The sequence below is a fragment of the Camelus dromedarius genome, chromosome 20 (assembly GCF_036321535.1).
Source record: "Camelus dromedarius isolate mCamDro1 chromosome 20, mCamDro1.pat, whole genome shotgun sequence".
NCBI lineage: Eukaryota > Metazoa > Chordata > Mammalia > Artiodactyla > Camelidae > Camelus > Camelus dromedarius.
In genome coordinates, this window is record NC_087455.1 from 19,096,684 (window position 1) to 19,123,219 (window position 26,536).

At 38.7% G+C, this 26,536-nt stretch overlaps 1 long non-coding RNA gene across 2 annotated transcripts; it reads right to left on the bottom strand.

Moving 5' to 3' along the window:
* Positions 1-1,212: 1,212 nt before the first annotated feature.
* LOC116148918 (uncharacterized) lies at positions 1,213-26,536 on the bottom strand. Of its 2 annotated transcripts, XR_010377042.1 has the most exons (4): positions 26,452-26,536; positions 25,225-25,610; positions 4,232-4,327; positions 1,213-2,223 (listed from the first exon to the last, which is right to left on the bottom strand). It is a non-coding gene; the product is annotated as an uncharacterized LOC116148918 (long non-coding RNA). The 2 variants fall into 2 exon arrangements; XR_004132508.2 differs by lacking the exon at positions 4,232-4,327.

The window sequence follows — 26,536 nt, forward strand, 5'->3', positions numbered from 1 at the left end:
CCACAAAACAAACTGAAAAAAATCATGGTCAGTTGCTAATCATACATAACATCTTGAGACCAAGAGAGATAGGGGGCAGTTTTTCCCCCTCCTACCTATTATTGGCCAGACTGCCCCATAGGATATTCATTCCTAGCACTTCCGAGGCTTGCTACCGAGCCCCTCTGGGCATGCCAAGGAGGCCAGAGTCTCTAGAGGTCTAACAGAATAGGACCTGGGCTTTGGAACTAATAAAGATAATAAGGCAAACTAGTATATGCATATGAGGAACTTTTGGAAGTATTAAGGTTATCAAATGATGCAATATTTAATTATTTTCACTAGTTTAATACATTCAGTCATAAACTTGACAACTATTGGCTGAAGAATCTTATAGATGAATTTCAATAGTACCTTGAAGCAAATTGATAAACGTTAGCATTTTGTTCAAATATAGGAGACTGTGATTCTTAAGACAGTAAAATTCTATTTATTAGGTACTTTTTCAACAGTTTCGAACAACCTGGAAAACCTAAACATGCACAGAATATCTTTGGAATATATCCACAACCAGTTAGATCCATTCCTGTTTAATGAGATTGGATATCTTTCCTGGGACATGGAAGAAACCGGATTATGAGTGGAAACCTAATTGGGCCCATGGGCTAAAAAGTGACAAGTGACTCTAGGCAGATTCACCTTTAGCACCAGCAGTCTTGGGTCACTCAGTATGGAAGTAACCAGCTCCTGTAACCTTCACAATGGGACCTAAAGGCACCATGACAAAATTAAATTTATATTTGACTGACTGTTTCCATGTGATAATGAATACTGTAATATCTTAAAGAAAAGTATTTTTTTTTACCATATTTAGTTAAAATAAAATTGTTATGTGGAAAATACTAATTCAACTTAATTTTAAAGCAATTATTTATAGAGCACTTAATTTAAATGTGTTCCTATTAGTTGTCAGATGTAGAACAGGAGCTAGAAATTTGCCTCAGCTATGCAATAAGTATTTGTTTGTTGATGATGGATTCACTTATGTCAAGGTCTACCCAATGGTAATATTCTTTTGTTAACAAAGACCAACTTACAAAGCACAAAATACATTTTTCTGCCTGCAAACGACCTCAAAAGTGCTCTAAAACTGTGAGACTTAATTCTTAAAGTCATCTACAGTGGTTCTATTTATCTAATTCTGTGTAACTCATCACACAAGAACTTAGTGGCTTAGGAGAACAATCATTTTATTATCTTGTATGGTTTCTGTGGCTCTGAGATCCTGGCAGGACTCAGCTGGGTAGTTCTTGCTCCAAGTTTCTCATGTGGTTACGGTCAGATGGCGGCTGGCGCTGTGACAGCAGAGGTGGAAGGGGCAGAGCATCTGGGGATTGCCTTGGCATCTCTCTCTCTCTTCAGGTAACTTCAGGCCTTTTCATGTGGGCCCTTTGCACATGGTCGTTTGGGCTTCCTTGCAGCATGGACGTCTTCGGATAGTTGGATTGCGTTCACTGGGATAACTTAACCTCAGAAGTCACAAGGAGTGGCTTCTGCCCTAATCTACTGGTCAAAATAGCCACAAAAGCCCACCCAGTTTTAAGAGCAGAGGGTTGAATCTACCTCCTGTTGGGAGGAAGGGGAAAACCACATCATAAGAAGGGATTGTTGATGGAAGATATTGTTGCAGCCATCTTTGAAAATCCAACCTACTGCAACATGTTCAGATTATGAAAACTAAAAATTTATCTGCTGAACCATAGGGATAATAATATATCTACCGGAGCTGGTTTACATTGTTGCATTCTGTAGAAAAACACTTATACTCCTTTAAAAATTAAAATAGTGCCTTTAAAAATGTGACAGTACCCAATTTAACCTGCATACCCATTATGCTCATATAATTCTAGATGTTGGGGATTAAAAAAGCAAGGAATAACTAAGATCTAATACTCTTTTACTTCTCCCTTTTTGTTCCCAAGTAGAGAATCAAATCGAGTTCCTTTTAGAGAAAATGGCACTTAATCACATATTTTGTTTATGACAAGTGAATCTGAAAAGCAGCGAAGAACTCTTGGCAACCTTTCATATTATGCAGTCAGAGTGATGACAAGTACCTCCAAAACGGGTGTCCTAGTGTGTGATGAAACAAATTGTTCACGGACGAAGAATCCATGCAATGCTGTCTCAGAGGCTCCTTGGGTTCCTCATAGCTGCTAGGTTACACAGATTCCTCTAGGGGTACTTACAGCAAAAGAAAGAAAAAAAAAAAAGACAACAAAGAAGAATTACTCAAAGTGTAGGTTATTTGGGAATAAAAACATTAGCAAACATCCTTGGGTCTAACTATCTCAATGGAATCTGTTAACAGATCATCAGTATCTTAGTTCTTTTAATGTCTCATCTTGCATTGTAACACGTCCAGCTTTAAGATGTGTTTTCTTACAGTGTCCCAGATTTGACTAGCATTTTGACCTTTTAGTTATTATGGATTCAAAAGTAATAAGAAAAAAGAATTTTCACTTCATTACATTCCATTATTTTTGTGCTCACACAATAATAGGCTTTTAGTAATGGAAAGAGGGTTTTATTTCCTTTTTCATCTATGAATGAAGGCTGTAGTCTCCAGTTTGAGATCTTACCAGTTTTCCCTTTGGATCAAAACATATAAACAAACATATTGCTTCATTTAAGGGGAAAAGATGTAAATAAAGCACACAAAGAACTGGACAACTTAACAAACTCCTTCTAGACTGCTTATTTCTGTGAGGAAGACAATGTTTACTATGTTGCGAATATTTTCTGAAGGATATTTTTTTAAAGAATAAGTTTTTATTTGGGGGCCATCTCTCCCTATTGAGTGGTGAGAATCTTTAGAGCATAGTTATTTTGAAAATTTGATTTTTGTTCCACTCCAGTAAAGGGAATCTCAGCCTTGGTATGAACCAGTACGTAAAAAATTAAGTCCTAATGTAGATTCCTAAAATAAGCCACTGGAAATCCCAAGTGTCAAAGAGGGAGAATTATGACTGTGTAATGTAGCCATAGCATTAAGGAATGATTCCTAAGGAATTTTCAATCTGCAACACCTTTTTAAAAAATTAGTAAGAAAAATGACCTCTCTTTTAATTCGTTTTCCCAACACTGATGCATTTGACTTAGCCGTGTCTGGATCTAAATTAAGATTAGTCTCTAAAGTACCTTTTGGCGAAGGAAAACTATAATGATTTTATTACTCTTTGCCATGAACCAAGAAAGAGCATTTTACAAGCATGAAGAGATTCTTAAATGGAGCGGGTAACGGAGGGAAAAGAAAGAATGAGAAGAAAAGGTAAAAAAAGCAAGATCCTTTCCCAACTGCATTGTTCAGCTTCCCACATCAGAAGGAAGGAGGGCGGTTTGCTCACTTGGTTAATCTCATTTTTCCATTATCAATCCACAGGGTGTGTTTTCCACCAGTCTGAAGCTGGAGTTGTAAAATGGACTCTAGAGAAATGAGAGTGAGAACAGACAAAGGGGGCTAATCTCTCCTTCCGCCTGTGTGCCACTCCCGTTAGTGTCAGCAGGGGTTACGTACTCCCATGGAGGAAAACGTCTGTCTACAACCCGAGCAGAGGCATTACTCTCCGTGCTACCACCATTTCAATTCATCGGAAATGGAATGGATTCATACTGGGTGTGTTTGCTTCCAAACAACATTTTTTAGAATGGGCCACTAAGGTTATAAACCTAATTCTGCTCTTTTTGATTCCTACATACTGAAGTAATACAGCTGGCTTTCACTATTCATTCTGGCTTTTCTGTGCCCTACTATCTAAACTTAAAAAAAAAAAAAAGGAGAAAAAAAAAAACAGGCAAAGCAACTGCTCAACTTCTAGCTCATTTACATTATTTTTTTAAGGCAAGCAGTATAGTTGAGTGATGTTAAGCTCAACAGATTGTAAATGGAACCCGAAGTGCCTTGTTAAGACAAGATGTGTTTGCTGTCCACTTAAATGCTTCTTGCTGCTCGTGTTTTCCCAAATGCTCCGGGTGGAAGTGACGTCGCCAGTGGTACTTATGCTGTGGAAACGACTCTGACCTATATTTTCATGCCTCAGACCAATCCTATTCTGCTTAGGGTGTTAATATTCTCCACTCACTCTTGCCTCATTCTTTCAAAGTAGGCCTCTTGGCATAAAACAAAGCGAGGTCTCTGCTAACGTAGAAGCTGCAGATTCGTAAGCCTGCTGCAAAGATCTCTTTAACTTACCTTTGAGCCAACAAGGTTGGTGTAATTACAGAATGCTGAATCTGCTGGACCTCTCCTGCGTGCTTCAGTTTCTATCAGTGCACCAGTCAGTAAGCGCTAAAATGATACAGTCGGGCGATGTTTACTTTAAAGCTGCTTGCAAAATATCAGGAGACTTTTCAAGGCATTAGCAACCAATTTAAGACAAAATAAGTGGCTGAGGGGTTAGGGGGAAATATTTACTTTGGAAGGTCAATTGAATATTTGAAGAGAGTAACCGGTCTGGCTGCTAGGGTCATGTTCGTGTATCTAGTTGTCTATCTGAGCCTAAATAATTAAGCTGTAGAAGCAGGAGGTCTCAAAGTTGTTGCAGATTAAGTCCCCAGCAGGGACATGTCTTGACGTGGTTTGAACAAAAGAAGGGCTTTGTCTTGTACGCTGAGCTATGGTTTATTGCTAGGGCAGACCCTGCTGTCCTGGGTCCTTAGTCGGGGCCACTATACAAGAGATCAGCACACACACATCCTCCTCTGTAAAGCCATATGGGCAACATTTGTCCTGTGATCTGTATTTTATCTGTTACTGCCCCAAAATGGTACTGATTCTATAGATGTGGCTGCTTCGGGGAAACGTATAATCCGGTGGCTTTTGAAAGCTGAGTATCACCAATCTTTGAGTCACACACACATTTCAGCACAGTTGGCTTTCTTGAAATTGAAGTTCAACCCTTAATTATGCTAGTTAATTGCAATTACTGCACTTGAATTATATCCATGATAAAGGAGCCCTGGCATCTATTACATTAACTTTTTTGGGGGTAGAAGAATCTGTATTTTTTAAAAGCGATGGTGTTATCTGCAAGAACATTTATGTTATAAAAATAAGGGGGTGGGAAGCGGGGGTTACACTTTGCCAGTGGTAATCTTACTGCGTTTAAGGCAGGCAGAATCCTCACAGATGGACGACTGAGTTTTTCCTTTTACATGTCATACTCCATGAATTGAGTGGTCACAAACTTAATGATGATGAAAATAAACAAAATGCTGTACTTTCTATTTTAATATTACTTTAATTATGTTTTAAAATGTACCAGATCCAAAATCTTTTCTTGCATTATCCAATTTAAAAGTCAACTGTTCAATTGGTAGTTAAATAATTTTTTAGTCTCTGCCCTTTGACTAAAGTAAACTGAAACCAAAGGTTTGTTTAGTTCACAGATTTGACTTTTACTATTAAAATCATATTTTCTGTGAGGAATTTTCCTTGCTATTCCCATGCTCTGTACCTTGCTGGTGCTTTGGGGAAAGTGCAGGAAAAAATTTGAGTGTTTTCAAATACAAGTCTTTCATGTACTCACAGTGAATATTGAAGGGAAAAAAATATATTTCTTTGCAAAATGGTATTTTTTGGCTCAAATTTTATATATTATAGCACTTCAAATAAGAACTAGATTAACTCAGTAGATTTTGAATACTTTTTAGTTCATAAAATCAAACCACGCAGGGTTCAAATTTGCGTGAATGAGTATAATTGTGGTTAGACTGGGTTTTTGGTTTTGTGTAAAACAGAAAACAAAAACTCTGCTGACCTCATTCAAATTCAGGTAAACAAAAGGAATCATATGGGGTTGAATGGCATGGTCTCAAAATGATGTTTCATTTTTTACCTCCTGGAGATTATTCTTGAAGGTGTTTCCGAGACGTTCATATTTTGGGTATCAGCCTCACCAAAAATATGTTGGGTTTTGTAACAGCAGTTATTGTCATCACATAATGCAGAAAAAGAGAATCATCAGCTAGCCTGGCTCTGGTATAATCATAATATAAAATATATTTTACATGTAATAAAGGTAAATTATGTGTGGAAAGGTAAAGCAACCTATAATTAATAGGAACTTGGCTTGCAATAGACAAAACACATCAAAGCACTGGGCTCCGTATTGACTAATGCATGTGCTCTGGGCAATCCCCACCCCCATCAGTTGGGATCTTTTAAGTTTAATAGTATAAGATGTCCACGGAAAGATTTTTTTTTTTCAATAAAATGTGTCTGCTTGTGGCTACATTTCGTAGGTGCCGGATGATTATTCTAATGAGATTTGAACATATGAGAGAAGAGAGAAGTGTGTGTGTGTGTGTGTGTGTGTGTGTGTGTGTGTGTGTGTGTGTGTATGTGTTACAATTTCGCTCTCTTCAATCGCAAGACGGGCACAGATGCCTTTTATTATCAACGATTAAGAAAATACACACTTCTCGAAGGAAAATTTTGTGTTTGTAAATGAAAATTAGCCCCACGCCCTTTGCATTTGGCTCTCCTTATGCCAAAGGGAGGGGAAAAATAGATATATTTAAGAAATTAAGAAAAATTATGTATTTTTTACTTCTGAACGTTCGCTTCTGTTCAATTATCAGGATGGAGTGTTTCTTTAGCCTGAATTATTCCTGTTTGCTTTTAAAGCACTTTAGAATGGTTTTCATTAAGACAAGGTATTGAAAGCTTCAAAACTGGAAGAAAATTGTATCCCTCTTATAGAAAGCCATAAAAAAAAAAAATCCTGTGCCTGCTTTGAAATATGTTCTAACGGAGATTGGAGAACCAGACTAGAAGTTATTACAACCATCTTTTTAAAAATGGAAGTCGAGCTGACGCTGCTCATTTTATTGTTACTCTGGTTGTAGTCGCTGCTGTTGTTTTGACAGAGTGGACACTTCCTCGGCACAGTGGGGACCTGTGCTTGCTCAGTGTCCTTGTTACGTTTCAGAGCAATGATTTGACGAGTTATGCTGCAAGGGGGGGCTTTGGAGGACTTCCTCGGCTTGCATAGATTCCCTTTTTTAGAAACTGTGTGACTACAGGTTTGTGTAATTAAAAGTTGCACTGAAAGTGCCCGCAGACCCCAGTTCCCTCCTTGTTTCCCTTAAAGTCTGTGGCTTCAGTTCTGCCCGAGTAATTCATCTATTGCAATCATTCTTTCTAGAACACAAAACACCTTCCCGTATTTTCTCTCTGTCGATCAGTTCTAAGTAGATTTCGTTCCATCTTTGGCTTTTAATTTTTCATTTTGTGTAACATCTTTCTTAAGCTTCGTTTTATTTTTAATATCACTCGAAGCAGACAGAACTCGGGTACTATGTTGTGTATGTGAAATCATATACATAATCTCTAATAGAGTCATCACATTTGCTCACAGACCGATTTGATTTTTTTTCCCCTCCATGCTGTTTTCTTCCAGATGATAATCTCCACACATGTTTGAATAATGCCTTACTGCTTACTGAAGAACTTCAAAAAGCATTGAGAGCAAGGCTTCAATTTCTGCACATCATCACAGGGCAAGGGATTATTGTAATCCCCATTTTATAGACGAACCATTTGAGGTTTAAGTAACTTGGCCAATGCCTGGGAGTAAGTTAGACACGATGCCAGGGTAAAACTCCCAGCTTATGATTTTGATCTCAGATGAACTTCTCTGTCTCTTAACAGGCGAGTTTGTTTTTCAGTTTTCTAACATGAAAGAACTAGGTTATTTGGTGCGACTTCTATCTGTAAAAGGCGGAATTGAACTCATAATGTTAGATCATTTCCTAACCCAGTTTTAATTCTCCTATAGCCACTGATATAATTAAAAGCTTCTCTTCCAGTTTGCACTTTAGTTTTCTTATTAATCAAAAAAACAGCAAGTTAGACTTTTGCAAAGGGCCAATGTATCATTGCCAGAAATTCTATCTGTGGAAGAATTGCAGAGTATCTAACTTTTTCTTCCTTGTTGTTTCATTAAATGTTTGGATAGTAATACCTGCATTACCATCCTCCCTAAAAGGTAATATACATAGTGTAGAATGCACTTAGGGTTTTTCTTAAGTGATGGCTTCAGGATTTCTAAACTTATAAGCACATTGTCAAGACCTCAGAATCAGTATGCTGCAATCTGATTCTACGAGACTAGAAATATTCATTTAAAAAAACTAACTTTATTTGCTATATTGCAGTAATAGCAGAATTTATAGGTCTGTGACATAAAAGGTGATTTTCTTTTTCGTAAAGAGGAAGAAAAACCATGTAATTGAAAGGGTTGAAGAGTTAGTTCAAGCTTTTAATTAAAAAAATAATAGTTTTTGAAATTTTATAGGAAAATAGTCTGGATTTCTAATGTCAGTTACAACTGTTTCCAAGTCATAAAATGGTTTTTTAAAACGGAAGAAAAATTAATCAAAACAGTAAAATTAAGCCAGTTCTGAAAAAATAAAACAGCTTCATTTTAATCTCCCTTGAAAATTAAGATTAAGATTAATTAAATAAAAACTTTTTCTTCTGTATGAGACTTGAGTTGTTACATCTTTGACCTAAAGATTCTCATTTATAATTTTAACTGCTCTCAACCTTCTGAATAATTTTCCTTTCAGTCTAAAACTTTCCATCATTAATCTCAGGCCAATAGTAACTTTTTGTGTTTTAAAATATATTTAAGGAAGAAATTAATAACACTGTTTTGGTGATTCTTAAAGGGGAATTGACATATCCTCTCACATTTAAAATACTATCCAAATAATTCAAAAATACACCCTCAAGATGTCAAACTTTCCTAAGGTTTTTAATTCAACACAGAATTATTGCTCTTTGAAACTTTAAACATATAACAAATACATTTAGGTGCTAGAAATGTTTTCAATACACAAAGTATATAGTATTTCTAAGAATCTCTAATCTGTTGACTTTAGAAACATACAGCTAAAACTATACATTCCATAATTCCATAGCAGCATAACAAAAGATGCTACAAATCTGAAAGGCAGCATTGCCTAAAGGTAACGTAGCTGGAGAAAATCGTAATTGTATTTCATCCACTTGATTTTCTCTGATTAAAAAGAGAAACTTTAAAGTTGAAACAGTAAACATTAAAGGAAATTTGACATTGCTAGCTTTAAGTGAATAATATGGAAATCAGAGTTGAAAAAATTCTTTAGTAATTCAGGCACATGTAATATTCTTTTAATATTACTGCAAGACAGCTAAATGAAAGACAGAAGGTAATAGATGCTAATGTATTTGAGATTCAAATAAATAAGGGAGTTGCTATATTCATATTCACATTTTGTGCAAAACTAACTTTGAAACAATGCATATGTCCTATTTAAATAAAGCTCAATCAAGCACCTTGATCACCATGGAGAAATCAAGCAGAAAAAATAATCATTTATTAAAATGCAAGTTCCAAGGGGAAATACCTTTCAGAAGAAAGCCACAGAAGCCTGATGCTAAAAATGCCAGGCAGTTTTCATAACTGCCTCAGCAGGTGGAGGCCCAGGTTTTCTCTCAGCACTTGCCTGTCAATCGCTTTATTACAAAGCAGGTAAGGTAATGAAAAAAAATTTTTAAAAAACCTATTAGAATATTCTCTCACTCATTCTGATAGCCACTATTTTAATTATTGCAAATTGTAATCGTCAGTGATGCTACACTCCCAGTTCTTCAGCTTTTTTTCAAACATTAGTGACTTCCATCATGTGTTTCTGTGAAATCCTGCTGCTAACAGTCAGATAGGCATCCTATATACTTCTTCAAATATAAGAAGACACTTTACATGAATGTGTTACAAAGTGATATAACAGGATTCATAACAATAACAATAAAACAAAATAGTTCAGTTTTGGTAAAAGTGGCCCTCTTAGTCTATCTAGTATATATGATAACAATTTAAGATCTGCATTGGAAGGCAGTAAAAAGCAAAAAAAAAAAAAAAAATGACATGCCCTGTGTTACTATCCTAAAGTGACTAAAAAGATGAAGTAAAACATCTACTTCCTGATTTATGGTCAGCATTTGATCTCGAAGATTTTCTAAACAGGTGAGTTTCAAATTGACTCTTCGCTACCTCAAATCTCCTTTTATATTTCATCTTGCTTCCCTAGACTAACAACTTTATTAGTAGAAACTTGCAGTTCAACCTGAGTTTATCTGAACCCAAAAAGAAACCCTGAGAGCTCTTCCCACTCACCTGAACATCCCCCTGGTTTGCTGGAGGGACTTTGCCTTTGACTTATCTTAGTCACTTCCCCAAAGCCCTCACCCTCCTCATGGGTGAACCTGTTTTTATGTCCTTCCCTCCTAATGCTTCTAGTTCTGCTCCCTTGAGCATTTGGGCAATTTCTATAAAGGCTCTGTAAGGACCAAGTACGATCAGTTGCTGTCCATTGTTGATGGGGACCAAGTGTGATCTCCTTGCCCCAAAACCTTATTACACATCCATCGTAAGCACTGAAAGGTATAAACCACTTTGCAGTTGACATTCATGCTCCTGACTATAAACCTATCATATAGATAGAACCATGGTCATTTACTGGATGAAGGAATTACAGTGTACATGTTGAAACGGATATAAGAATTATCAGGCCGGTAGCCCTCACTCTGTACTAAGATTGCATTTCATGCTTTATATACAGGATCTCACATATTTCTCACAATAAGCAAAGACTTTGCAATTTTCCTTGTGCCCTCTTTTTCTTTCCCATCTCATAGCTCATCCCTCAGCAAATCCTGTTTTACTTTCAAAATATATCCTGAATATGACTGTCTCTTACCACCTCCACTGCTGCCATCCTGGTTTGAGCCGCCAGAGTCTCGCACCTGGAATATGGCCAGAGCTCTCTAAGGGACCGCCCTGCCTGTATCTTCTCCCCCACAGTCCATTCTAAACACAGCAGCCAGAGTGATCTTGTCAAAACACAGGTCAGCTTATGTCACTCATTTGCTCACTGCCCTCAGTCGGCTGTTCATTTTACTCTGAGGAGAAACCACAATTATTTCCCTGCCTTAGTGGATCCTACACCACCTTCCATTCCCCTGGTCTTCTCCAGGACACCGGGCCACCTGTCAACTCACAGCCTCTGCCTCTGGTCTTCCAGCTTCCTGATAGACCTCTCCCCAGGTGTCACCTTGTCAGTGATTCCTCAGCTGGGCTCGCCTCCTAAACTACAGTCATTTTCCTCACCTTGATTCTTCTTGTCGTTCTTAATGCTTTAGTTTTTTTCTCCATAGCACTTAGCACTGTCTACCATGTACATTGTGCTCTACCTTTAAACATATATTAATTTTGTCTGAGCTCGACCTGTCCTACTAGAATGCAAACTACATAAAGGCAGGGTTTTTTGTTTTTTTTAAATATTCCATTTGATAGACAAGAATGGTGCCTGGCACGTGGAAGACACTCAGTAAATATTTGTTGAATGAATGAATAAACACCTGCAGGAGGTAAGCAATACTCTTAATATCTGTATTTTGGCAATAGGTAAATGGGATGCTTAGAGTGATCAGATAATTCATCTGAGGCCACAAAGTCAGGTTTGTCTGACTCCAGAGACGTGCTCTGAATCAGTACGCTATTCCACCTGTCAAACTAGAACGGTCATTCCTGAGTCTGGTGCCTTTCCCACTTTACCGTGAGTCTCCTACCTGGCGGGTCCCTGTAAGACGTGAGTCGAGACAAATATAAAAGTGTGAGACAGCATTCTAGCTGTGCTGAATATAATGGCTTGCAGAGAGTGGTATATAAGGCATATTTGGGGGCCTGAGGTAAACAGAAGGCTTAAGAATTATCCTTTGGGTGATTGCAACTGATGTGAAATTTAAGAGGGACAGTGTCTATCAGCAAACGACTCCATTTCTTCCTAGCTGGTGACTTTGGGGGAAGTTCCTTTACTTCCCTGTGCTTCACTTTCCCGTTTGTGAAACAGGGCCAGTGAGAAGGAGTAGGTGAGGTCATGGGTCGTCTTAACACGGTGCCCAGCACACAGTAAACACTCAGCGAGTTACCTTTTGATATTAGCATCGTTATGGTCATTGCTGTTGTTTTAAGTTAAGCGAAACCTAGCCTACCCAGAATGGGCTAAACAGCTGCATATGGTCTCACTTCTGCCCAACACTCAGCCTCATTTCTTCTCCTTTCCCCCCCGCGTGCTCGACTCCAGCCACCAGGCTTTCTCAGTCTCTCTTGAACCGCTCATTTCCAGCTCAAGGCCTGTCAACCAGCTGTTCCTCCAGGATTCAAACAGACCGTTGCTGCCTTTTCACTCTCGAAGTCTCCACAAAATGCCACCTCGCTGCTGAGTGCAGCTGCTTTGAAACACCCAAGCTTAGAAACTCTCATCTCCCACCAATCACACTCTCTTCTGATTTTTCTTTCCATACCTGGAGTTACTTAGTTTTCTTTTCCTTTTTTTTTTCCTTTGGCAGGGTCTGTCTGACCCTGGGAATAGAAAACACAAGAGGACAACGACCTTATTTCTCTTCTTTACCACATTTCCCTAGTTCCTAAAGCAGTGCTTAGAACATGTATTGCGGAGGTTCAATAAATATTAGTGGAATAAATAAGCAAATAAATAAATAGGGGGCCTGGTTCAGATTAGGACTCTCAGATGTAGGGGAGCATGGAAACACATCTGACGTGTGAAAGTCCAGGAGGTAGAAATGAGGCCCGGAAGGGCAGGACAACCCTTGAACAAAGACCGGCATTTTGCTTAACCTCAGGTACAAGCATTGCATCCAGCTCTCAGATGCAGCCTTTCTACTTCCTGGCAGCGTTAAAGCATGGTATTCAGAAAGGGTGCAGTTGCAGAACGTTTTGAGGTTAGGCTCCCATCTGTCTTGAAGGGTATTATTTTGGTCCGCGGCCCCCTTTCACAGCGCTCTTCTCCCTCACGCAGCCAGCGTATCATTTGACCCCCTAATTACTGAAGAGAATCTGAACCCCGATGCTTTTGATGTACCTACAGGTAATGTGGATCATTAGAAGCATATGTCATAAAAACTGAAGGCATTTTTTCAAATCGCTTAAATTATAATAATTAATTTAATACACTTCATATGTTTAAAGTATATTTAGTTTCAAGCCATATGCTCTCTTACACAAAATGGAGTTCCAGACTTTTCTATGGCTTTTAAAGCACAGTATCCAAACTGGAATTTGCCCAGCACAAGAGTTAACCTGACTAAACTGGAGAAACATGTCTGATGCCTGTAATAAGTATGAAGACTTAAAAAAAAAGACCCACTTTGAGAAACACCATTTCCCAACTGGTTCCTTCTACACTGGGGAATGTTTGCTGCATTCAGAAGCCTGAGTGTCCTGCTCAAAGGCCTGAGCAGCCAACTCTGCTGAGAATATTGATGTCAAAGCCAGAGATAGGCAACTGTCAGGCTCTTAGCACTATTCTGCAGGCATCTTTTTTTTTTTTTCTACCAAAGAATCTGCTTTTCAAAATAGCTTCCAATTTAAGTTTTATTTTCTGTCCTGAAATCTTTCTAGTTTGTCCCCTTTCTTTCAGAGAGGAGTTACTTGTTTTAAACTTTATCATTGCCTTTTTTTAAAATTTTGCTCATTTTGCTTTTTACCTGTTACCATCCCAAGACCAGGTCAGCAGTTAAATTGCGCCATGTGTGGCCTTCATGATGAACCAGATAGAAGGCAAAGATTGCTGACAATTTTCAGTGTGGCAAAGAAAAGATTTTATAACGTAAAGGCAACCTGAAGTGGGAATATTCATCAACCAGCACTGACTTCTCTTAGACTTGAAATGCTTTTATTCTTTTAAGAGAGTATTTAATTTGTGGCTTATCTGGTAAATGCTAAGTAGATTCATTTTAATTTGCTCTCTGTACTGCTTTCAACGATTATTGGGTAACTGGGCTGATGATGGGATGAAATGAAGAAAGACTACGACTGTGTGACATGACAAGTCATGATTACAGGTATTAATTATTTAAGTTCTACTGTGTCAGTTCTCTGACTTTCATAGACTTATATGTAGAGAAACAATGACATCACTTTAGGAAACAGTTTCTGATAGAGATGGAAATTTTTTTCACCCTGATTCAGGACTTATTTAAGAGAAAAAGAGTCTTTGTTTCCATTTGCATACTTTGGGTTACTTCACTGATGTAGTAACCTGTTCCACTGTCTATTGTCAAGCAGTTGTGCATAAAATCACGCTGATACTAATCTAGGGAGACTTGGCATCCAGGACTTACCACCACCTACATGGCTAAATTTTGAAAAGTCCTTATTCCAAATACATGTAAATACTTGTTTTGTTTTTTTAAAAATATACAGACAAGTAGTTTTGCCACATGTGTAAATCCTAGGGAATCTAGCTGACAACATATGATATTCCCTATTCGATGTTTGTAAACCCAAATTAGCTGCAGAAAGAGTGATTTCCATGCCAGTGTGTAATTCTGCTAACCAGCTGCACGGACAGGGCTGGCTATCTGCTTCTGGACTTGCTTTAGCTAATGTCCACTGGAACATGAGAAGAAACATAAATAATTTTTCTTTTTGCAAAGACTACTTCATTACAGGCCAGCTGTAACCTTAATGATCAACAGCTGTAAGTACACAGCAGCCAAAAGCAGAGAATTCAAGCCTAATGGAGATTTAGGAAATAGGTGAATTGACAGGTGTTGGACGGATGAATTATTGCTTAAAGCAATAGATGATTTAAAGTAGAATATTCTGGTAAAATGTTTATAGGAAGACTGTTCCTGGTAACAAAAATCTACTAGTCACCAGTACTTCAGCGTTAAGAATTGGTCCTTAGTCCTTAATGCTTTATTCACATTTTTGTTTTGCCTTATGCACTATTTTTCACAAATGCTATGCCAACTTGGTTGGCGACTGACAATGCATGTGCGTATTTTTTATTTTGGTTTGTGTGAATTTTGGGGTAAAATGTGTACTTCCTATTACCTTTGAATTATTGAGTAGTTTTTGAGAAATTGTTTCTGACCCATTTTATTTTTCAACTTTTATTTACTAATTAATTATACATTTTTCTGCTCGGAAAACTAATGTTCGAGCTATAGCTTCAAAAGTTCTGATTTTTTTGATGTAGAAGCCAAATTCATAATTTTATGATATCCTTTGGGATATTGAAGAGTTCTGCTTCAGCAAATTTCAAATATTACTAAACACTTTTATGACACATTAAAATTTTTGCCCAGCATTTTTCTACTGTACTAATTATTTAATTAAAGGAATTGGATTCCGAATACCAAGTCATAAAATCATTGTTTCCAAGAATTAACTTCAGCTCCACAAATGCTTCTCTTTCTGGTTTAAAAAATGTGATCTTCTCACAAGTTCTCCAGTTCACTGGATTTTTTAAAAGATAATTGTTTCTATGAACTTTCAATATGCAAATTTGTACACTCTTTAAATTGTTGCTAGTCAATAAACATTATCAGGGAGTGGTTTTATGTATAGTCTAGTCAGGTTCGTGCAGCCCATTCTGTTCTATAATTTCAAATAGTTGTTTGTAAATAATAATGTAGACGATTGCTTTAGGTATAACATATTAACATTTGCCGAGAGTTAAGAAGTGGGGCAGAGGATGGCAGGGAAGCAGTCCTTGCTAATCAACTCACTGTTCATTTTTATTCTTGGAACTGCCAGGTGATGATTTATATGTATATTTTCTTGTAAAACCACAATTCATTAACTTCCCTGGGACTTGTGGCTCTGAAAATTGAAGTTACATTAAAGCTGCAGCACCTGCTTGAACTTCAAGAGGTTTGTTGCTAGTCTCTTGGTCTTCCACCAGCAGAAATGCCAGCGCTGCCTTCTGGCCCTCTGGTGATGCCCTGCTACCATTTGACAGCATACTGAGAACTTGGTAAACACTCCAACCTTTTCTCTGTGGTGATGGTGCTAACTAAAGCGTTCTACAGAGCCACTGCCTCCAAAAATTATCTTTCTCCTCCTGCTCACTGAAATTGTCTTCTTCTTTTATTGAAAACCTTTTTCTCTTCACTTATTTTTGCTCAGCAAATTTTCCAATAAAATAAATGAGAGGAGGCACACTATACACACATTAACATATATTAAAAGTACATCCTTTTATTTCCCCCAACTCTTGTCTCTGTAACGAGGAGGCTTATAATGTCTTCCTTGCTCCTGTTAAAAAAAGGTTTACAATTCGTACTGCAAAATATTCGGGTAAAGCCTCTGGCAAATACGTACAGTAAATCAGCCCTGCCCTTGCCGAAGTTTTAATTTGCATGCCTGTGTCTCTGGAAACATTCCGGAGTCTTCTAAGAAAGCATTCCAGTGTCTGCCTCTGTAAGAGTCCATATGGCAAATGCCTCTGAGATCACAGAACTTGTCTTCTTTAAGGCCAAACATACCCCCTTTATGTTTGGAGTTCTCAGTAGGAGCCTAACAAAGATTCTGGAAATTATGGGGAGAATAAAGGCAGAGTGGAGTCAAGAGAATGAAGGAAATATATCGAGAGACAAAAACCTCTATGTGCTGATTAAGCGGCACTCATGTAATGCACGTCTTGGAACAAGGCACACTCCTTGCTCTTGGCTTCAGGAAATGAGAATGCAGAGGGCATATATCAGATGATGGAGCTGATTAGGTTAGCAGTTCAATTAAAATGTATGAATGTGCCCTCTGATACATCCTGATTTTACATTTATTTTACTCAGGGGGCGCCTACCAGGAGTGTTTTTTATAGTGAAAGAGCTGGGGACTTTAAGAGCATTTGAGTTTTTGAATGGGGCACTTCTAAATGTTCTGAGCGTGCAAACGAAACTTTCAAGTGTATGCTTCCCCAGCTCAGCCCTAAATGTAAAAGGCAGTCACGCTTCTGGAAAAAATAATCATGACATCAGTTTTGTCTCTGACATTCAAAATTACAACTTGGAAATCACATTTAGGACCTTGCACTAGTGACGAAGGCACATAAAGGGAACAATGAAAGAGAAGGTAGTTCTAAGCGTGTCTTTTCCCCTGGGACTTGGGCGGTAGCCGTTCGTCGCAGGAACGTTCTTCCAACGCATGCTCTGTGCTCTGCACGCCACTATATGCTGGAGCGGGAAAGGGAAAAATACACCATAGTTCATCCTTTTAAACAGTCTTGTGGGGGAGACCGGCATGTAATAGATGATTGTGCATCCACAAAGGGAGTGCATGACAGAGCCGGCTACAGAGTTAAATTCCTCTTCCCACCACCGCTAACCTGCTGGGGTCAAGGGTCTTGTGAAAAATAACCATTGAACGGAGTCTTAAGGCCAGGAGTTAGCCAAATAAATTGGTCTGGGATGGGATGGCAACGAAGAGGGAGCATGAGCACGGATTGAAGGGGGCCTGGAATGCTCTCTTAACCACTCAGAGTTCTGCGCCGCTTAGGTGTTAAGGGTCAGGAAAGCAGTGATGCAGGCACGAATCAGGTGATGTAGGCTCTTGGATGCTTATTAAGAGCCGGGGTATTTTTTTCTGTTATGTCTAAGTGTCCCAGCCTTCACTACTTTTGGCAGAACTCTGTATCTCCTGAAATACATTCTTTCAAATGTAGTCTTCTTTTTACATCAATAAATTTATTTTAAAGAGAAACTGTATATATGTCGGTCTCAGAATCATGGGTTTAAAGGGGTGTGACTAGGAGCGTGTTGAATGGCAGCAATGAGGACTGTCGGAGGTGGGATGGAGCTGGGGACCCAGCATGGGATGGAGAGGAACGAGTGCTCGAGTTAGTGACGGGGACCCAGGACAATGCTAACCACACCGCTGGCCCAGGGGTCTGGCAGAAAGGTGAGCCTCCACTTCACAAGCCACAGAGACAATATTTTCAGGGAAAACTAGGTTCTAGCTCAGGGCAAAGGAAAAAGCGTTCTCTGCCAAAACTGGGAGTCTTGAGTAGAAACTGTTAAATATAAATTTAAGTGTTCCAGATGCAAAGGAGCAAGGAAGCTTGGTCTACAGTGAGGAGTTCACGGGGAGAACATTTACGACAAGGACAACAGGAGGGGACTAGAGAGGATGGCCGTCTTTGTGGGGAATAGAAGGAGTCAGCGAGAGCCTTGGAGAGTGGCTGAAAGCTAATAGTCAAATGTTTGCCCAGTCATGTCCACTGCAGAACTGATGGAACCCCTGGAGGTACCAGGATGATATCCGAGTAGATCTGTGATGGAAGTTTCTGATTGCCCTTTATCTATCTTCTCCTGGAGTCCAAGCTACAAGGGAACCTGGGTATTCTAGTATTAGGACTGCAGCACTGGCTTGGCTTCTTACTTGCTGTGTGACCTCATAGCTCAGTTTCCTCAGCAGAAAAATGGGTATAATCACACTTCGTAGAGTTGAGGTGTTTGCTTGCTAAATGAGACGATGCATGTGACGTGCTAACAGAGTAAGTGCTCCCCCAACTTTAGCTGGTGTTATATGGAACTTGAATCGCTGGGAATATGATGTTTCGTTCCATTTTCACTACTGCTTAACAAAGTTTTAATGGAATATCTTTATAGAGAAATACTTAGGACATATATTACTCTTGGGTCATATATAGAATGCTTAAAACATTCCAGGAACATTCTGGGTTTTTTTTTTTTTTATTCCAGGCACTTAAAATTGTCTTTACCTTTGAAAAATCAAAATCAATGGTGCAAGCCATCTCAATGACAAATAATTTAGTCTAAGACATAATTTAGGGTATTTTGTAGCCAATCGGTGCACCCCTGCTTGGTGAGAATGCCTGTTTGGTACAACAAATACCCCTTTGCTACACTGCAATAGGACTACTATTTCACCTCTGGGGAAACACTCGTTTTTTCAGTTTGCATGGCTTCCTATACAAAGTCCCTCCCAAGACCTGCTCTCATATTACTTATATATATTAAAGGAATGTTTTCCATCACTCAGAAATATAGTAAAGCCCTCAATATTTTTCCAGGAGCCAACTCGTAAAGACTTCTTAATGGGAATGAACTATTGGAAAGGGAATGGATATTACAGGTAGGCGGGATAAAATTAGTGGTGGCTGACCCAGAGGGTAATATTAGGGGAGTTATGGGACCAAAAAGTAGAAGGATGGATTCTCCAGGTTTCCCTGCCCTCATACCCTCCACTTCCCTGCCTCTCCCAAGATTCTCTGTCATCCTTATTGCCTTTATAAAGTTACCTGGCCAGATGTGGAGGGGTGAAGACGAAAGCATTTTCTCAGAAGCTCAGGAAGCAATGCTATTGGCTCCCTGAGTGATTGCCAGGCTTAGTCACCACCCTATAGATCAAGTCAAAGGAAAGATACAGGAATTGGTGAACAGTGTACTCAATTCCTCTGCATTTCCGAATGCACCACGAAACAACCTGAGTTTCCAGAAATTATTACTTCTATACAGATTCTTACTATTCTCTGAATTGGACCCTAAAAATTAGTGAGATTTATTGTCTTTGTTTCTGTTCCTTGCTTTTCAAATTTCTGACATCAAATACTTAAAGCCTTCCCAGGATTTTCTGCCAGGAAGAAAAGTGATCTGATCAATTAATTCATATTGAAATGAATGTGACTACATGAGTTTATTCTCCCTGGGGTATATTTAAGATCTTGTTTGAAACAAAAGGAAAAAATCATTAATAATAAACAGGGAAATTTCATTGAAAGGGGAATTTCAGCCATCCTTAATTTTCATCTTTTCTGCCTAGACATAGTATCTATTCACTTTCCAATAGATCGTTCCCACATGGTCCTTCATCTATCTGTAGATAATCCTAAAGGCAATATTACATTTATTTGTTCTTTTCATTTGCTACTTGATTTATGTAAAAATTGAAAGCAATTTTTTTCTCATAGTTACATCGTGAGAGCAGTCATGCCAGACTGTTGGCAAATTGTAACTATTCACTTCAACCTGATTCAACGTCACTCATTCTTTCTCTTAAATGCATTTCCTCCAATTTCCTCCTTGAAGTCTACTGTCATCTCACCTTCCAAGGTAATGAAGAGAAAACAAAAGATAGAGAAAGGGGGCAGAAAATTCTTACCTGAAGTTATTTGTATCTGAAAAATGAAGCTGTGTTTGGTTCGGTTTACGTTTGATTTAATCTGAATATTAAAAAAAGTGAATATTTGTTCAACATTTATACAATGTTATAAGTATTTGTTGATACTGAATATAAAAGTGTCACATCATGGAGTTGTAGGCAGTACTCTTTAAGAAAAAGAAAAAATAGATCATGAGGTGGTTTAATCTTATAAGGAGAAATTAAAAGAACTGTTAGAGGAGAAATGTATGTCCATAATCTGTTTGCCAAAACATAGCTACCATGTTGGGGAAAAAAAAGTGGAAATGGCATCTCACTTAGTCTTAAACACCAGCTGTGTGTCTTTTATCTAAATTCTGGGGAAATCACACATGAACAGAAAAAAAAAAAAATCTTGTCAAGTATCTCATCCTTCACAGTGATGCATTTTCAGTTCTGTAAATGCACCCAGGGTCCATCAGCTGCACTGTTAATGTTAAATGCATCCAAAGTTATTTCAACAGGTTTGCAGGATGCAGGGCAGGTACATGTTGGGAGACAAGAATGGGCACCAGCTCAGAATTTGCATAGGACAAAAAAAAATAGAAACTCTTATGTCCCATCATAGTTCAACCAAATCATGATTTCTCAGAGTGGGGGTCTAGAACCAACATTGTATTAAGTGCTCCCCGGGTGATCGTATGCCTTTATCTTACTCCAATGCATACGTAGAATCTTCCACTTCTCACAAAGCCCCTCTTGTTTCAAACTGTCGTCACCTCTTCCTGGATAATTTCAATGGTCTCCTAGCTTGTGTTCTTGGCCTCTTTTACTTAGTTCTCAAAACAGCAGCCAGAGTGACCTGACATAACACAAATCAGATCATGTCACTCTTTCACTCAACACATTCCCAAGGCTGTCTGTCTTGCTCAGAGCACTACCTTAAAGTCCACCCTGGACCTGCGAGAGGCTCTGTGTGCTCTGGTCCCTCCTTACCTCTCCGACAAGCTCCTATTTCCCTCCCCCACTTTGACTCAGCTAAACCACACTGGCCTCCTTGGTGCTTCTTCCGTTGCTCTCCAATTCAGAGCCTTTGTATTGGCTGTTCCCTCTGCTGGGAGCAGCACTATCCACTAGAACTTTCTGCAGTGATGGAGCTGCCCCACATCTGTGCTGTCCAACAGGGTATCCACATGAGCCTAGCAGCCACCGGATTTGGACAGCATGTGTTTAGTGTCATTTTTCCTCAGCTACATTACTCATCCCTTTCCTTTGGGGTCTTCAGTGTCTCTGTACCTAAAATTTCAGCACCCCCTTCTCAGCATTTTCTATCCCCTTCTCTGATTTATTTTTCCCTTCTTAGCATTTGTCACTGTCTGCTGTACTCTGGGTGTCTTAGTTATCTCGTTAGCGCCTCTTGGCCTCAATACTGTGTGAGCTCCATGAAGGCAGGGAATTCTTTTTCTCATTTTGTATTGGGGTTTTGGTGTTTGTTTTCATTCACTGTTGCATTTCCAAGAACCTAGAAAAAGGCTTGACCCAGAGCAGGCGGCCCCCAAATATTTGCTAAATGAATGAATAAATGACTATTAATTAGTACTTTATAAAACAGCCATCATGGCATTTGTGCTGGTAGTGGCACTTGCTGGGAGTATTGGGGGAAATAATACAATAATTCGGTGCCTCTAAAATGTTCCATGCTTCTGAGTTTTGAAATACCCAAGCCCAAGGAGGAACTGCGATAATTCCAGGCACTAGATGTTTCTGACGCTTTTTAAGCTATTGCACAAGACTATGCAATGAGGGTAAATTTTGCTCTAGCTGGGAATATGGGAATAGCCTCTTTCTTTCTTTCTCCAGCTATTTATTTGTCAATAAAAAAATAACTTTCAGACTGGGTCAAAGAAATTTCCATTACTAAAAACAAAGAAACATTTAAACACAAAGAAAATGACCCCATGATCACTTACTATCTTAAAAAATCAAAATTCCTCCCTCAGCTGCAGCCACCTGGAGGTCTGTTATCTAACAGCATTATGTTCTCTTATGCTGGACTACATAAGAAGATAGAAATCCAATTGACAAAAGCATAATCCTTGCACAAAAGTGCACAGAATTTTACTATATCTCATAAAAGCTCTGAATAATTTCCCCAAAGCCTGAAATAATATAGAAATAAAAATTCCAAAATAATTCTTTTGGCACAAAGAGTTTTAGCCCTCAGATGGTGCCTTCAAAAGGAACAGAATAAACAACAGGTTTCTACTGTATAGCACAGGGAACTATATTCAATATCTTGGAGTAACTTATAATGAAAAAGAATATGAAAATGAATCTATGTACATACATGATTGAAACTGTATGCTGTACACCAGAGATTGACACAACATTGTAAACTGACTATACTTCAATTAAAAAATAAAAAAATAAAAAATAAAAGGAATGGAAGAATATAAGTAACACATTACAAATTTAATCTGACGCTGGAACTTATCTTGCTCAGGAAGTATTAGGGGACACAGCTTAAATTTAATTTTATGTAACTGAATATTGAACACAGCACCTTTTTTTTTTCTGGTTGGTTTTGGGAGAAGGTGCTTAAAAACTTACTGAATGTGCCCGTGATTCTAACAGGACGGGAGGGCAGCCGTATGTCTGCACTTTTAACCACTCCCATCCCACCCCGCCCCCACCCAGGGAAAAACAAAGTCTGACAGACATCATCAAGCTATTTCCCCATGATTACCTGCAGGTTAAACACCACCCTCTGAAGCAGATGGTCAATTGCCCATCTAATAGAAGGAATCGTTATCCTCCCTCTCATCCATTGAATATGCTTTTGATACTCCTGGTGCCAGCAAATTGCTACAGGTTCAAATAATGCCCTGTGTATCACTGGGAAACTGAATAATTGAGACTGTCAGGCAGCCTCTATTTCCCCATCCTTTTCCTTTGTGCAGGAAAATTGTTCTACTTTTATATAATTAACGTTCAAGAACACAGTACAAGGGAATACCATGATGGGATCTTACAAGTCCATCAAAATTAAAATCAGAACAATATGTAAGATAAAGAATTAGCAATAAATGTAGAACTCTCAGAGTTTAAAAAATGTGTATTTTCACCCCTGGGCATACTCTAGCATGAACCCAAATCCTTTTTGTTAGCCAGAAAAAAAAAAAAAAAAACCGAACGACGACAGATTAACTTGGATTTTTAGTTTAAACTGTCACAAATGCCCATCACGGTTCTGTCACAGTGTTACGTTGTGCTGAAACTTGTTTGGGGGAAATTTGTACTTATTAAAAGTGAAGAATGCTTGTAGGTACAAGGTCATTTATTTCTCATATTGAGGCTTAGCTATTCTCAGATTCAACAGGCAGATGTTATGATATGAGAAGAGCATAGAAAAAGAATCTGAGTTCAAGTTCAGCTATGCCACTGACAGGCTATGTCATCTTTGGCAAGTTTGAATTTCGGTCCCTTCCTCCTCCTACTTTAGATGATTTTAGAGATTAAATGTAAAGTACATGATATATGTGGGACATTAGGGCTGCTAATTACTTGTGGATGTTATTATTATTATTATCATTATTAAATTGTGTAAGCAGTATAATTACAACTGAAACATAGCAAAGAGAATGAATTCATAGAGAAATAAAGAAAAGGATTCAGATCAAAATGGCAACAGCCACTGTACTTACACAACAGAGAAGCCTTTTATTTTCTAGTTTCCCATATATTTCTGAATTTTATTTAATAAATGTAATCTCACTATTAATGGAAACAATTATTTCAGTTTCCATACCAAAGATTCCTCCTATGCTTATCAATGTGTTCTACTAGGAAAAGATATTCCAAGTTATACATTGGTTCACATAAAGTACGGTAACGCTTTTTAAGCATTTTATATTAGAGAAGTATCCAACTTAATTTGCCAGTGTAATTGTCCCCTTAACACTTTTTAAATCTCTGTGACTCTGAAGAAAAACTAGTTTCAACTTACCAATTAACACTTTATAAGGATTATTTGATGAAGAAATATTCTGAAATTTTTATAAACTTTTCTTCTTTGAAATGCGAAGTTCCTTTCCACCAAGACTGGACAAACTCCTATCCTGAAAACCACAAGATTTGAATAGAAATTCGGGGCAAACCATTCTTCCTAGTTTCTGTCTCAAATCATAGCAACTTAAACTTTTCACAAAGAGCAACTCTCTTTTCACTGAAACTGTATAGATTCACACACCTGAAAAAACTTCAGCCAGGGTTTAAGATCACTTCATTTTTTCTAAGCTTAGGAATCAAGCATAATCATTTTTTAGTGGAAAACTTTCCATAGTGTATATATGTGTTCTTGAATGCATACTGTCCCATAACATAACGGTTCCGGGAAAACTTCCTGTCTTGATTTCTTTTGGCTTTGTGTGTGTGTGTGTGTGTGTCATTTTTCCTTATTCATTTATCCACCTAAACCTTTCTCTCTTTAATCTGGTTTTATTTATTTATTTTTTCCCTTTGTGTAAAATATTACAGTTTCTTCAACTTTGAAAGGGAAAAAAATAGAAGAAATGATGGAAGGGAAAAGGGCAGGAAAAGGAAAAGGAGAAAAAGAAAAGAAAAAAAGAAGAAAGAAATCTAGGACAAAAAATTTTGCTAGTTCTTTCTGTTCATGATTAGCCCAGCCTTCAATGCAGTCACGTGCATACAAGAAAGCCTCAGCACAAAGATTCAGTGAACATTTGCCAGGAGGCGGGAGAAATGACTGCTCTCTTTTACCCATATGGTAAAAAAGACAAACAGGACTTCTTCAAGTGTAAATCTCTCCCAGTTCCATCATAAATATGAGGTGGCAGTCTTCTTTTAAAAGACGCCTCCCCCTGGAAGCATCATTCCTCTCTCTGTGGCTTTCAGCACACAGTGAGGGCTGGTTTGGCCAATTTTTCAACCTTTACATCTTTTCAAGACACCACGTCAGCATTCTTACCCGTTTCCCCCAGAAGGTGGCAGCTTCCTAGAAGGGGGTGTATTATTTGTCACCATTCGATGTATCGTATCTTTCCTTGAGAAAGAACTCTAAATGTCCCTAGTCGCCTCGAGTTGTCCACGAACTAGGAGCTTTGCAAATATTCCCCCACACAACCCGACCTAAGAGCCCAGGGTAGAGCTTTGTCTGTCACGAATCCCACCGCGACCCGTGGCGGTCACGAAGGCGGGTACTTACCAGCTCTGTCACCGGTGGAAACACAGAGAGGAGCAGGAAGCGGAGCTGGCAGGGTCCCTGACAACCATCACTCCGAGCGGGAGTAGAGAGCCAGCTACGCTGGCTGCTGGGGAGCCCTTTCCCCCTCTGTGTCAACACACAGCCCACGGGGCAGAGGTAATTTTCCCATTTTATGATCTACTGTACTTGGCATCTGTTCTGGCACTGGAGTCTGTGTCTGTTTTGGGGCTCAGTTGTCTATTCCCAGATTGCCATTTTCCTCTGCCTCGCGCTCTGTTAAATATTCTACAGGAGATTGTCACTTCATTTGACTTCAGTTCTTTCCTCTGACAGTGGTGCGGGGCAGTCTGGACTCAGAGTCACTTCCTCTCTCAAACTCAATCTGTCTAAATGTCAAAAAGAAGAGAAAAAAAAAAAAGAAAGTCGGACTTTTAAAAATCCTAGCAATCTGCCATTTTGGAGGCAATATTTGATAGGTGTTGCGTTTCTGAAGCTTTCTTTGCTGGAGGCAGGGGCAGGGAGGGGGGACACTTGGGGTTGAAATACTGTTCCTCGCATAGTCGGCTTTTTCAGAAAAGGAATATTTTGTTCTTAAAAGCCTCAGTCACAAAAGCAGAGGCTATGTTGATATAAAGATATTTTTTGTTTGTTTGTTTGTTTAGAATAGACAGTACTCCCCACCCTTCCTCACAGATCTGAGCTATCTGGTGACAAACTTGGGCAAATGACTTGGTCTGCAATTTGCGAGCACTCACAAAGCTGAGAAATCTCAGATTTCTTTCCTCTCTTCCTCTCCCCTCCCCTTTTCCCTCTTTGTGTTTCCATGCCGAAACATTGTCAAATCTAGCGACATTAAAGGACAAATCGCCTATAATGAAAAAGAATATGAAAAGAAATATATATGTAAAGGAATATGCTATGCTGTACACCAGAAATTATTAGCACAACATTGTAAATCGACCATACTTCAATTGAAAAAAAAAAGGTTTTGTTTTTTTTTTAAATAATAAACATAAGAAAGGACAAATCTCAGAAAAGGCTTTATGGAAGGTTTTGCGACTTGCCTTTTGGAACAAGTATTGGCCTTGAATATTTTCAGGCTGTTTCAGGTCACCCTGCTTCAAGATTATCAGGAATAAAATTAGAGACGGCTTGGCTGGGGCAGCAGGGTTCAGGGATAGCGTCTTACTCCGGGGTGGAGTGTCTGGGATTCGTGAAGCGTTTTACCTGAAACGGCTTCTATGGAGTCACCTTCAGGAGCACACCTGTGCTTGGGAGCAGCGAGAGCTGCTAGTGGTGCTGAGTAACTCAG